This window comes from Orycteropus afer, unplaced genomic scaffold (genome assembly GCF_000298275.1).
Source record: "Orycteropus afer afer isolate SDZICR_OR568_19922 unplaced genomic scaffold, OryAfe1.0 scaffold00112, whole genome shotgun sequence".
NCBI lineage: Eukaryota > Metazoa > Chordata > Mammalia > Tubulidentata > Orycteropodidae > Orycteropus > Orycteropus afer.
In genome coordinates this window covers 451,603-466,905 of record NW_006921699.1, presented here as the reverse complement: position 1 = coordinate 466,905, position 15,303 = coordinate 451,603, and positions in this window count along the sequence as shown.

The window sequence follows — 15,303 nt, the reverse complement described above, 5'->3', positions numbered from 1 at the left end:
AAAAAAAAAAAAAAAAAACTGTAGGGGAAAGTCTATCAAATGACACCACTACACATCACAAAATCCCAAGCACACAATGTGGAAGAGTGGTGATTATCACAGGTAAGGCTATTGACATTTTTCAATACAACAATATGTTACCACTAACATGCTAAGGTGAAGTGGCTACTGGCATACAGGCAGTATTTATTTGTAACAAAAATGATCAAGAATTTTGGTTCTGTTTATCACTTGAGGAAAAAAACTTAATTCATTTAATTAACAATTGTTTTGTGAATCGATATAAACAAAATAGCTACATGTTTAACAAGGAGAGATATAGCTGGGTAGATAAAGAAGTTATACTTGAATGTCAACTGACACGCTACAGTATTCATAAAGAAAACTGCCATTGACAAATATACCTCTTGACTTTGATACTGGATTTAAAAAAATAGTAAAAACTCAAATCAATCACATTACAATCACCCTTCAGTGTGCTGAGCACAAAAAATATGCTAAGTACAAGGCTCATCTTTTGCCTATCTTAAGTTACTGACTGCCAAATGGAAAGGTGCTCATAGGAGTTCTTGAAATGAGAAATAAAATAGAAAATATTTCTTAATGATAATATTGCCAGGGGTGGGGAGGTTATTTCAAGGGAGCTATTGAAAGAGGCATATTTCAGCAATACAGGATTTTTAATAGCCTGAAACTATCATGCCAGCAATGGAATGTCATATTTTAAATGTAGAGGATAATTCAGAATTTTTGAAGATTACTGTAAAGTAGAATAAGTACTACACTACTGTGGCAGATAAGGTTATGAGTCCTGAGTGGGCTGGGCCTGGGTTTGAGTGGCTGGGCAGCTGCACATAGTTATTCCCCATGATAAGACCGGCAATCAACTCCACGGCAGAATCTACTGGAGCAGCTGAGTATCTGCTTTAGGGAGATGTTCTGCTTCCAGTATATAAGAAGCAGCATTGAGAACGGTCTCTGCAGCTTTTTGGCACACTTGGGCCCTGCGTGCAGCTGAGTCTTTGGTCAGCAGGCTGCAGTGTTTCTTGCCAATCAGAGGACTGTCTCTGGACCTGAACTAGCGACCTGCCACATTGCCTGGTAATCTTGGGACTGTGCCTTTTTACTTGTCAACCTTGGGTTTGCCAGGATGAGCAGCCAGCAGCACTGCGTAACCAAAACAACTACCAAGAATTTAACTCCTTACTAACACTTGAATTTCTATGCTATTTGAAATATCTGTTTAAAACCAAACCTGTTGCCATCCAGTCAATTCTAACTCATAGCGACCCTGTAGGACAGAGTAGAACCATAGGGTTTCCAAGGCTGTAAATCTTTACAGAAGCCTATTGCCATCTCTTTCTCCCATGGAGCAGATGGTAGATTCAAAATGCTAACCTTTCGGTTAGCAGCCAAGTGCCACAAGGGCTCCTGTAAATATGTTGTTATGTTTTTATAGTAATTGTTATTTAGAATTATTGTTGACTTATACTGTATTTTATTATATCTTACTTTATTTACTATGTATAAGGTAAATGTCTAAGTGCTTGCTGTAATATTAACTCCTTTAATGTTCATGACAATTTTATGGAGTAGGTACAATTATTATCCTCATTTATAGTTTGAAAATGAAAAAAAAAAACAAGGTATAAATTTACCCACTATGGAATCGTGATTCAAATTCAAATATCTGGGCAGAAAAAAAACCATTCAAATAATCTGGCTCCAGAGCCTATCTTTTTATAATGTATTACTCTCAAATAAAAAATAAACTTATAAATACTACTTATAATTTTTAAAAATCCTCAAGGAAAAATGAGAACAAACAGTAATAAATCCATGAAAAATGTTAAATCTGAATGCCAACTAAAGAAATGAAAAATAGAGACAATGACATGTATCTTCTGCACAAACTGGCAGAACTTTTAAAAAGTTACAAGACCAACGATGTCATGGGTTTCAGGAAACAATCACTCTGATCCATCTTAAGATTACAGATCAACCAACATTACAACATGACAAAGTTAAAAAGTCCTAATAATGTGTCTGTGGCTTTTTTCCCTAGAATTCCACTTCTAGGAGCCAATTTTCAGAAAATACTCACGGATATGCACAAAAATATTACAACATGACAAAGTTAAAAAGTCCTAATCATGTGTCTATAGCTTTTACCCCTAGAATTCCACTTCTAGGAGCCAATTTTCAGAAAATACTCACAGATATGCACAAAAACAGAACCTGAGAGAGTGATCACCTGTGTTGCCATGACTCTTCCCATGTTCTTAATGGAAGAGCTAAGAAGCCTGTTTTACCACAAGGATTTGTTTACCACTTACCTTGTATACTGTATTTTCCCCATGTAACTGCCCAAGTAAATACCTTTCCATGCATATAATGAGCACAGCACACATAGCAAACTAACACACAAAATGGTTGTGCTATTTGCAAAAGATCATGTAGCACAGATAAAAATACCCACCCACTGCCATTGAGTCAATTCTGACTCATAGCAACAATATAGGACAGAGTAGAAGTGCTCCATAGGGTTTCCAGGACTGTAAATCTTTATGGAAGCAGACTGTCTCTTCTTTCTCTTGCAGAATAGCTGGTGGGTTAGAACCGCTGGCCTTGTGGTTAATAGTCTAATGCTTTAGCCACAGCACCACAAAGCTCCTAGGTGAAAAAATGGTGCATGAATATAATCAATGAATGAACTACATTATCTGCTATCCCATGTGCACACACACCTGTATCAGAGGCCTAATTTGCCTAATTCACTATTCAAGTTTTAATAAGTCCCTTGAGTTCTCATTTTATAGATGTAGAAGGGGGAATGACAAAGATCTATCATTTAGGCTGCTTTCACATACATGTAAGAGAAAAACCAGAGCCACATGGAATAAACAAGGAATGTATTGGTTCATGTAACTGAAAAGTCTAGCGATATACTAGCTTCAGAAGAGGCTTGATTCAGCAGTTCAACAGGGGTTACAAGGGAACAGTGTTTCTTTGCTCTATTCCTCAGTGGTGGTTTCTTAACCATGAGCAGAAGACAGCTGCCAACAGTTCACAATGGCCATATGTTTTCAGGATGAAATCTGTTGTTGTTGTTATGTGCCGTCGAGTCCCGACTCATAGCGACCCCTCCTTGTGTTTCCAAGGCAGTATCACTACGGACGTAGATTGCCCCATCTTCCTTCCCAGGAGTGGCTGGTGGGTTTGAAATGCCAGCCTTCTGGTTAGCAGTCAAGTGCCTTAGGCACTAGGCTACCAGAGCTCCCAGATGAAATTTAGCATAAAAGAGTAAGTGCCTTTACCTCAGCATTCCTAGTAAATGTCCTAAGATTCACTCTGACTGGTTTGGCTTAGACCACATGCCTGCCATGACTGCCTTAGGCTAAAACACACGTCTTAAAAGCCCGTCTTAGTGTTTAAATGTCTTACATTATTCAACAATGGTATTTAGCTACATTTTAAATGGTGGCCAAGGACATCACACAACTTTCTTTACATTCTTCACAAGTGATTTTCCCGTATTTTAATCACAATCAAGAACAAAAAAAGTAAATTATTCTGCAAACATAAATCACTTTTTGAAGGTGTCACAATGTATTACCAGATTATAACACAGGGTTATGTTTCCCCTTTTTAATAAAACTGAAATTAAGACCATAGATTTTTAAGAAGAAAGAGGTTCTCTTTATCCCACGCTTTTTCAGGTTATAATAATAGCAGGACTTAAAATAAACAATAAAAGAGTACACAGATATCATATGAAATTTTTTAAGATTTTGTTTCATAAAGATTATCCATCCTGTGACTCAAGATTCTTCTTACCAGGACCCCCACACACACCCAAATACATATGCATGCATACAACTAGAGCCTAGAACAGAGATGGGATGGACACTTCAGGGGATCCTTGTGAGTGTGCATTTCAAAGCCAAATACCATTATTCCTGAATTATGTTTTTTACTATCCATGTCTCTCATTCCTATAATTAGCACAGAAAATGGAGGGTAAATTATTCTCCAGTTTTACAATTAGGTCAAATCTCATTTATTAGACTGAAAGTCAGTACTTAGAGATAGGAGCTGATTTTGATGGTAAAGTGGAAGAGAAACAAACGGTCAAAATCCAAGCAACATCTCAGTGCAGAACTAACCAGATGAACAAGTGTTATACACTGGTCCTCTTACAGCCAAACTTAACTTCACTCATAAGCCTAGAGGGAAGCTGTGTAATTAAAGAAAATGGTGAGATTTAAAAGAAAAACTCTAATTACTCAATTACATGGATTGCTTTTTCAAATACTCTACCATTCTGATCATTTAATTCAGTAAATAAGTACTGATGACTGTATTAAGAACACATAGTACTAATGTTAGGCATAACAGTACTAATGTTACAAGCCAAAAACCAAACTCACTGCTGTCGAGTTGGATCCCACTCATAGCGACCCCTCCTTGGGTTTCCGAGGCAGTATCACTACAGAAGTATATTGCCCAACCTTCCTTCCAAGGAGTGCTGGTGGGTTTGAACCGCCAGCCTTCTGGTTAGCAGTCAAGTGCCTTAGGCACTAACAGTACTAATGTTAGGCTATTATATAAACATAGCCCTTGACTTCACAAAGGCAACATACAAACACAAACATTATCGGGCAGCACAGAACACAGTCAAGTAGAAACGCATGATATTAAAAGGCAGAGCTCTGGGAGAAATTAAATAAATCAGGATGATTTCTGGGAGCAAGTAACAGAAAACCCTAAGGCAGAATTGCTTAAACAATAGGGAAATTTATTATCTCCCATAACAAAGAGTCCATAGGTACGATGATTCTAGGCAATGGGCTCTAGCTCTGTCCTTCCTCATGAACATCAACTTCAGGCTAGTAGCAAGATGGCTGCAGCAGTTCCAAATGTTACATCTACATACAAGCTGCTCTGGAGAAAAGAGGGACCAACTCCGCTCTTCCTTTTCCTCAAAAGCAAGAAAAGCTTTCCCAGTAGCCTCTTGTCTCCTTTATCTCCCATTGGCCAAAACTGGATCACATGTCTATTCATAAATAATCACTGCCAAAGGGAAGGAGTTCTACCATGATCAAGATCAGAATGGATGCTGAGAACTATCATGACCATCACCTAGTGCTGGCTGACTACTTCAAGGAAGACAAATCTTGGACTGACTTGGCCTTGCCATGGACTGAGTTGCAGAAGAGATAAAAGAGAAAAATACACAGGCAAAGGAAGGGATGTGCCTAATTGGAAAAAGAAAGTCAAACTCTGCAATCATACATTAAACATCCTTTTTAGGGATAAAGAATTCTTACATTGCACGCTGTCATTCTCTGTAATACAAAAGTTAATTTACTACTCGACAGTAAATGCTAAGAATGCAGGAGGAGTCATTTTACGTTTATGGAAAAATTTAGGTTATTTATTTACCAGTGGAGGATAGTCAGACTCACCACTCCTTGTCAAGGAAGCCACCTATTCAGCTATCTCTGGGCTAAGAACACTCCATATCATGCATACAGATGACTGCCAACTCACTCTCAGTAGTTGTTCCTTAAAGATTTCTTTTCATTTGTGTTCAGGGTTTCTCTTAGAAATCCACACACTCACAACTGGTCTGTCAGCAAATGAAATCATGCAATTAGGAGGCAAAAACAATAAGGAACTATTTATTTCTCCTCCTTCCACTCCCCATCTGTAATCAACTGATCCATATGAAAACTGAGCTCGAACACTAGGCTCATTAAGCACCATGTTCAAACCAAGCAACATGCATTTTGAAGCTTATAATGTGCTTATTATACATAGTTATCTTTTTCTCATCAAATAAATTTATTGTAGCTTCCATACTACACCTGTGCAACACTATACACCACAGGTTGCCCACTGGGCAGATGTGTTTGGTGGAACCATACAAAGTTGGTCTACCCCGTATTAAAGGATAACTGCCTACATTTAAAACTTTAGATTTCTGACCTCTCTTGAAAAATCAGGAAATGTGGAAATACCAAGCCCATTTTCCCACCTGGTAACAATCTGTTACAGTGATTAGCAGTTCTCCACAGATGTCACCACTCTCCTTTATATTACAAGCTGGTTCAGTTACCTGCCTGGTCCCTGTAGGCATCTAAACTTGTAGACTCTGCTATATACTTACAAACATCCAGCTTCCCCTAGAGTCTGATTTTGGACTTCTAGCCTCCAGAACCGTGAGAAAATAAATTTTTGTTCTTTAAAGCCATCATTTGGGTTTTTCTTTTTTTTTTTTTAATTTTATTATGGTAGCACTAAGCAACTAAGATGATCCCAAATGTCTACCAAATGATGAATGGATAAAAAAATTAGGTTTATCCATATGTTATGGATTAAGTTGTGTGTCCCCAAAATATGCTGGAATCCTAACACCTGTACCTATAGATGTAATGTAATATGATGACCTTACATCTATCTAATCTAATGTAATCAATCACCTTCTATAACATAATGTAATCAATCAGTTGAGGTCATACTCCTTTAGGAAGGATCTTAAACCTAATTACTTCTGAGTTATACAAATACTAAAAACTGATTAGATGTATATGAAAAGCAGGACTTTTTTTAACGCATTAAGTTTAAAATCATTGCAATAATCCTTCTCCTGAGAAGAAAATAACTTAAAAATATAACATCTCAATTCTTAGGATCAAAAATCGATAATTACTGACCACAAAGAAAGCATATGCCAGAAAATAGCACTCTAACCAATCTAATGTTTATTTGTCATAAGCAAAGAGAAAATTCAGTGTATTTCAACATTATTCATTCAATTGTAGTCCACGGAATACCTCAATATTTCATCAGACTTGGTAGTAATTAGATAAAAAATATTAAGCCATTTCACTGTCAACCAAAAAGTATTTTAATATCATTTTATTAGCATTCATCTGGGTATCATTATTAAATGTATTTCAAATTCTGCTTAGAATTCATGAAAAAATATCATTAAACCAGATTCAATCTAATTAATGTTAAATTGTGGCATGCTGTGATGCTTTTTGTACCACATTAAATGCCACCTCTATCTCCATCTGCCAGTGTTATTTCTATTAAAGAGATAGCTAACTCCATTATTTCCTTTGTTGAATTTAACCATTATACTTCATCTAGACAACATCAATGTATGTACCCTTAACTTTACATAGATATTTCTCTTTTCCAAGTTAATCAGTCTCAGTTCCATCATAATGCTATGGAAAGAAGACTGCATTTTTAAATAAATGAGTTAATAATGCTGCCTTCAAATACTTTCAGGGCTGTCACACAGAAAAATTATGATACTTCTGCATCATCCCAAATAGCAGAACCAGAATCAATGAGTGGAGGCTATAATCCAACATATAGAACATTTTTCAGATCACTGCTGCCTAAAGGTAGAATGTGCTGCCTTGGGATATAGTAAATATTGATCACCAGTGCTCAGGATGTTGTAATAGTGATTCAGAACTCCCACAGGCCAATTTTATGAAGTGTGGTAGTTAAGGTTATGTGTCAACTTGACTGGGCCATGGTTTTGAGTGGCTATAGTTATTCCCCATGATGAGACTGTAATCACCTCCATGTCAGACATTAATCAGTGGAAGAGGAGCTGCCTTCAGGGTGTGGCCAGCTTCCAGAATATAAGGAGAAGCTCTGAGATCAGGTCTCTAGCTTTTCAGCACGTGTAGATCTACATCTGCCAGAGTCATCACCTCCAGTTCCTGGACTTGAACCAGTGGCCTGCCATATTGCCTACTGATCTTGGGACTGTGCCATTTTACCTTCTGACCCTGTGTTCATCAGTCCTAGCAGCCAGTAGCCACGTGAGTCAGAAGCCTCAAGTTCCAGTGAACCTGGAACAAGAGACAGAGCTGAAGGTCGAGGGGCCTTCACCTAACCCCTTGAGCTGGCACTCTGAATTAGAACTTCTAGTTCCTAAACTGTAAAACCACCACTCGTCTGTCAGTTTGTCTTACTCTGGTGGCTTGTGTGTTGCTGTGAGGCTGCAGGATATACCACTGGTATTTCAAATACCAGCAGGGTCACCCATGGTGGAACGGTTTCAGCAGAGCTTCCAGACTAAGAAGACTTGGAAGAGGAAGGGGCCATCCACTTTTCAAACAGTTGGCCAGTGAAAACCTTATGAATAGCCCTGAAACTCTGTCAAATATAGTGTCAAAAGATGACTAAATATATTTTATAGTCAAAATATGACTAAGGAAGAGCTGCCTCCTCAAAGTAGAGTTGATCTTAATGACATGGATGAAGTAAAGCTTTTGGGACCTCCATTTGCTGATGTGGCACGACTCAAAATACGAAGAAACATCTGCAAGCATACATCAATAACAGAAACATGGAATGTATGAAGTATGAATCTAGGAAAATTGGAAGTTGTCAAAAGCAAAACAGAATGCATAATGTCCTAAGCATTAGTGAGCTGAAATGCACTGGTTTTAGCCATTGTGAATCAGACAATCATATGATCTACTGCACCAGGGATGACAAATTGAAAAGGAATGGCGTGGCATTTATCAAAACAAAGAATGTTGCAAGATCAATCCTGAAGTACAGTGCTGTCAGTGATAGGATAATATTCATATGCCTACAAGGAAGACCAGTTAATACTACTATTATTGAAATTTACATACCAACCACCAAAGCCAAAGATGAGAGGATACTGAAGATTTTTACCAACTTCTGCAGTCTGAAATTGACCAAACATGTAATCAAGGTATGTTGATTATTACTGGTGATTGGAATGCAAAAGTTAGAAACGAAGATTCAACAGTAATTAGAAAATATTGTTTAATTTGTCTCAGTTGTCTTCATGAGGAGTTAAGACTAGTGGGAAGGTTGGGTCATTCTCTTGCTGATGGATTAGGATGCATTTCAGTCCAGCCCTAGCACACTAGAGCCAAAAGTAAAATGGTCATTGACAACCTGGAAAGAGGGGAGCAAACCTCAAAGAGAAACGAAGAAGTTCTTGCTCATTTTTAGATTACTAAAATCTGACAAATCTGCAAGTTATATTATCAGAATATACACTATACTGTATCAAATACATACTAGATGTTCAACTGTTCAATATTCAAATTAACAATTACGTAGTTTATTAGATGAAGATCTTCATCTTAAAGAAGGCCAACAGTCAAGAGTTCATTCCAAGAGAACAAAACAGACTGTTTCCTTAACTTTACCACCACCCACTTCCGTACATGTACTGTTACTCAGAGTCAAATAACCCTTTAACTTACCAAGGAAATCATTAGAAATGTTCAAGACATGCTAGGTCTGGTTTGTTACATCAGCACTTTGAAGGGTTCTATGTGCTTAAGGAAAGGAGCTCTGGTGGTGGTGGTGAAGTCACAGGGCTGCCAACCAAAAGGCAGGCGGCTCAAACCTACCAGCTGCCATGTGGGATAAAGATGAGGCAGTCTGCTTCGGCAAAGATTTACAGCCTTGGAAACCCTATGGGGGTCACTATGAGTAAGAATCAACTTGATGGCAGTGGGTTATGTGCTTAAAAGAGAAGAGGGATAGAGTAGTGCAAGATAAATAGATAGAAATGACAGTCAAGCTTACATGTATTTTGAAAATTGTATTTCTGAAAAAGGTAAGAATTCATATTCAAAAAACTAGTTATGGCTAAAAAACAATAATATGGAAATTTACTTCTTTAATGAGGAAAAGGAGTAATGCTGGAGTCTAATGTTATATTTGGTCATCTAGTGACCAAAACTGAGAAATTTCAGGGGATGAAAAGGAAAACAAGAGCAAACAAAACAAAATAAGGATCAAAGCTAACACAAATTCTTTAACATTGTAGTTTTCAACTCTGGATGCAAAATAAAATGAACTGGTAAACTTTTAAGAAATATTAATGCCAAGACCTCCATCGACAAATCAACAAATTCTTGAGAATGGTGCCCAGGAATCTGTATTTTATTAAAAGTACTTCTAGATTATTTTAATGGAGCTCTGGTAGCATAGTGCCTAAGGCACTTGACTGCTAACCAGAAGGCTGGTGGTTCAAACCCACCAGCCACTCCTCGGACGGAAGGTTGGGCAATCCTACTTCCGTAGTGATACTGCCTCGGAAACCCAAGGAAGGGTCGCTATGAGTCGGGGCCAACTCGACGGCATGTAACAACAACAACAGATTATTTTAATGCGTTACCAGGGTTGAGAACTAAACAAATCTTTCAAAAGGCATTATATACATGAATTTCGCGTATCATAACACATACATTCATTATATGGGCAATTAGATATGACTGACAACTATTTTATGGGCAAATAAACATGACTGATCAAGTAACAAGTAGCTCTGGTGGCACAGTGGTTAAAGCACTGCTAACCAAAAGGTTCGCAGTTCAAACCCACCAGCTGCTCCATGGAAGAAAGATGAGGCAGTCTGCATTCGTAAAGATTTACAGCCTGGGAACCCTACAGGCCTCTGTCCTACAAGGTCACCATGAGTCAGAATCAACTCGATGGCAGTGGGTGAAACCAAATAACACCAAGAACCTGCAACTACAGACCAAAGTACAATTTCATTCTTTTCTATCTTACACATAAAATTAGGCAAATTTATCAATATTTTTCTTTATGACTTCTGAATTTTCTGAAGGCCTGTTTTACCCTCAAGAGTCTTTATAATGACATGTTTTCTACTAATATTTTTAAGGTTTCCTTTTTTATATTCAACTCTGGAAAATCAAGAATTATGAGGTAGGGATCCAGTTTTCTTTTTTCCCCCCTAAATTTTGTATTCTAGTGATCACTCACATGAGTTTCTGATTTTATGTTCATTGGTCCATAGAGAATGGTGAAAAACCACCGGTTTTAAAAACCGCCACATTTTTAATCATAAAGATTAGTTAGTTATGCAGTTTGGCAAAACAAAGCTTTCAAGGCAAAATGAAAAAGCAAATGAGGTAATTTACTTACAAAGATAAAAACACAATGCCAGTTTAAGGCAGAAGATAACTTAAGGACCTTCAAGTAGGGGTAAAGGTCCATTACCTTTCAGGGATTACAATGGCCTAAACAGTGTTAAGGAAATCAATTTCCAAATTATTCTTTTCTAAAAGTGATCTGTCCAGGCATCATTCCATCTCCTTCTCCACCTTCTCTTTTACAATGGCTTTTCTTTGCTATAAAAGGGAAGTCCGACTTCTCACCCACCTCAAATCCTAATATGGTACATTGCCTCGAGAAATCTCCAGTGCCCCAAAGAAATGATACTACTGAGCAAAGCAACAGATACTGAAAGAGATAGTACCTCTATGGGGAGGAAGTAGAAGAGAGCTGTTACACTGTGGGGCATTGCAGTCAATGTCATGAAACAAAATGTGTATTAACTGCTGTATGGAAAATGAATTTGCTCTATAAACTTTCACCCACATCACAATAAAAATTTTAAAAAAAGACAGAGAGAGAGAGAGAGAATGCCTCATTGCATCCATGTTACAAACCCATGGTAAGACTCCTTGCCTTCTCTATCTACCTACCTACCTATCTACCTTAGAATTAGAATTCAGAAGTGAAAATAAAGCGGTTGTCACTGGTACTGGCATGTTTATTAGAAATGAAAATTAAGTAAGACATTTCTGGCAAGGAAATATGCCTAATTTGGCTGGGTTGACAACGAGGACTAACAATTAGGTTTTATAGCAATATTTTCCATAAAGTGAATAAGCAAAACTTGTAGTATCAATATTTTGGTAAATATATTCTGGTCTTCTAGAAAGTACACCCTTTGTAACTTTTTACATTTATGATTAAAAATTTTAGATGTCAGCTCTAAAATGTACAAGGAAATACATAACTTTTCCAAAAAAAATTTAGCATGCACATGAACATAAAATGATAAAGATGAATACTGAACCACAGTGCTGAAAGAACTACAAAAACAAAATAATATGAGCTCTTTAAAAATAATCAAGTTGGAAATTAGCTGAAGGAAAAATACAGGACCAATCCTTCAATTATACTTTAGGTGCCTGAAAATGCCTCTATCAAACCCCAGTTCCTTGCTCCTTTAAAGTTGTCAACAGACAGCTGTAAAGCAGAGCTGTTTCCACTGTAGTACTACTTAAGACTTTGTGTTATAAAGAAGAGATTCCAACCAAAGCTAACATCCCTAACTGGCTCTCAAATACTTAAGAGTAAAGAATCTAAAGTATACCATACACAAGTTATTTAGCACAAGAATATTTAATAAGATGCTTACCACACTGAAAAGAAACTCAAAAGTTTGATATTTCATGAAACACGGGAGGTACATATTCTGGTGGAAAATGCACACTGGACTAACTTTGAGCATTCTCTTGCTCTCAGAATTTTATGAGGAAATACATTTCTTAAAGAGAAATTAATATCAAATAAAGCATAAAATCTTTTCACCCCATATTATTGGGGGGAAAGCTTTACCTACTAGTACACACACACTTTTTAATAATTACCATAACTTTTCCCATTTTTACAAAATAATACATTGAGGTAATATGAGTGAATAAAAATGAAACACTTAAATCACATATTAATTCTATCATATTAAAAAAAGGACATCGGAGGTTCAGTGGGTGACTTCTCACCTTCCATGCGAGAGACTTGGATTTGATTCCCAAGCAAGGCACCTCACCTGCTGCCTGTCAGTGGAGGCTTGCATGTTGCTATGATGCCGAACAGGTTTCCGCAGAGCTTTGAAACTAAGATGGACTAGGAAGAAAGGTCCAGCAATCCATTTACAGAAATCAAAGAAATCCTACGGATCACAATGTTCTAATCTGCGACTGATCATGGGAATGGTGAAGGAGCGGATGGTGTTTTGTTTGGCTGTCCAGTGGGTCACCATGAGTCAGGGGCCTACTCGATGCTATCTAACAACACATTCTACAAAAGCCCAGTAACTACTAAAACAAGTAAAGAGATTTTACATTTATATCCTTGGGCAATATTCTACCTATTCCCCAGAGAGAAACACATTGTAAAACAAGTTTCTATAAATATTAGTTTAAGCTTATGTCCAACTGAAAATGCTGAAACTGACATATAACTTTATGAAAGTAACAGAAAACAGTTGATGTTAAGTACATTTTTTTTTCTGAAAAAAATCAAGTATGGAAGTCAAGTATTTTACATCTTAATGCCTTCAAAATATGCTGCACAGAAAGCCTTGTCATTCTTGGGTGCTGTCAAGTTGGTTCCGACTCAGAGCAAGCCTGTGTACAACAGAACAAAACACTGCCCAGTCCTGTGCCAGCCTCACAACCACTACCATGCTTCAGTCCATCACCACAGCCACTGTGTCAACTCATTAAGGGTCATCCCCTTTTTCGCTAACCTTCTCCTTTACTTAGCATAACATCCTACTCCAGGAACTGGTCCCTTCTGCCAACATAAGCAAAGTTTGAGAAATGAAGTCTGGCTGCTCTCACTTCTAAGGATCATTCTGGCTTCTGCCGAGTGTTAGGTATGCTGAATTAGTTAAATAGCATTTGGCATCTATGCTTTCCCATCACTTCCTATAGATGTATCCTATACTTTAGGGCAAGAAAGTGAAAAAAAACATTTTCCAGACTTTACCTACAGATAAGATTAGGAAAAAGGAGCCCTGCTGGTGCAATGGTTAAGCGCTCAGCTGCTAAGTGAAAGGCTGGTAGTCCAAACACACCAGGCCTTCTGCGGGAGAAAAAACCTATCTATCTGCTCCCAAAAGAGGAGCAAAGATTATACCCAATGCCATGGAGCTGATCACAACCCAAAGTGACCCTACAGGACAGAGCAGAATTGCCTATATGGTTTCCAAAGCTGCAATCTTAATGGAAGCAGATTGCTACAACTTCCTCCTGAGGCGTGGCTATTAGGTTCAAGCTACTGACTTTCTGGTTAGCAGAGAACACTTAACCAGTGCATCACCAGACTAGAAAACTATATGGGGCAGTTCTATTCTATCACCTGAGGTCACTGTTGAAAATGGGGTCACTGTAAGTCAAAAATCAACTTGATGGCACCTAAAAACAATCTTAAGGATTTAGGAATTTAAATGAGGGTCTACCAGTAAGAAGGGCTTCTCTGAGACCTGAAAAGCTGAAGTGAGATGAAAAGTTTCTTTAAACTGCTGTTTTGGTAGTAAGCAGTAGATAAAAAAGTAAATGTTCAGAAGCAGTTTCAGTAGTCAAACTAGTCATCAGATCTGAGGCCATCTAAAGCAGTCATAGCAGACAGATTCAGTGTTCCTATGATTTGTTACTAGACACCCATGCTGCACCACGTACATGCTGGTATAACCAGTATCTTATGACCAGTTAACGGTTTCACCTTCCTGACATGTCAGTAGCAGTTATGTTCATGTGTCACTGAATATATTAGTCCAGTGATTGCCCTATGTATGACTCCTGTTCTCCCTGCCCATATGATTTTATAAGCACTAAATCTCCCGTATAAAACATCTTGAAAACCCTAGAGCAGTGTTTGTTACTTGCAATAACTCTAACTTACACAGTATTTGTTCATTAAGTTTAAAACATATATTACTGATATTTATCCTCCCTTCCCTTCTCAGAAGTCAAATTACACAAGAATAGTGTTGTTCTATGTTACAATTATGAATTAAAACTTTGTAGTCATATGAAGAATTAAAAGTTCTCATAGCTATAGTTTGAAATTAATGCATTTGCTGCTGTCTAATTGATTTCAACTCATAGTGATCCTATAGGACAGAGTAGAACTGCCCCACAGCGTTTTCAAAACTATCATTTTTACAGAAGCAGACCTCCACAGAGGGGCTGGTGAGTTCAAACTGGTGAACTTTCAGTTAGCAGCCAATCATCAATTAACCACTGTGCCACTAGGGCTCCTTCTATTAATAATATACTATCAAAGATTACGACCTTCACTATGGCTTACAACTCAAACTAAAGAAAACAAAAATCCTCACTACTAAACCAATAAGCAACATCATTATAAACGGAGAAAAGACAGATGTTCATTCAAGGATTTCATTTTAATTGGATCCACACTCAACACTCCCAGAAGCAGCAATCAAGAAAACAAGGGACATATTGCATTAGGAAAATCTACTGCAAAAGACCTCTTTAAAATGTTAAAAAGTAAGTATGTCACTTTGAGGACTGTGGTAGGTTGGATTGTATGTCAACTTGGCTGGGCCTTGGTTGAGTGGCTGGGCAGCTGGTGGTAGTTATTCCCCATGATGAGACTGGCAATCAACTCCATGGTGGGATCTACCGCAAGCAACTGAGTAGCTGC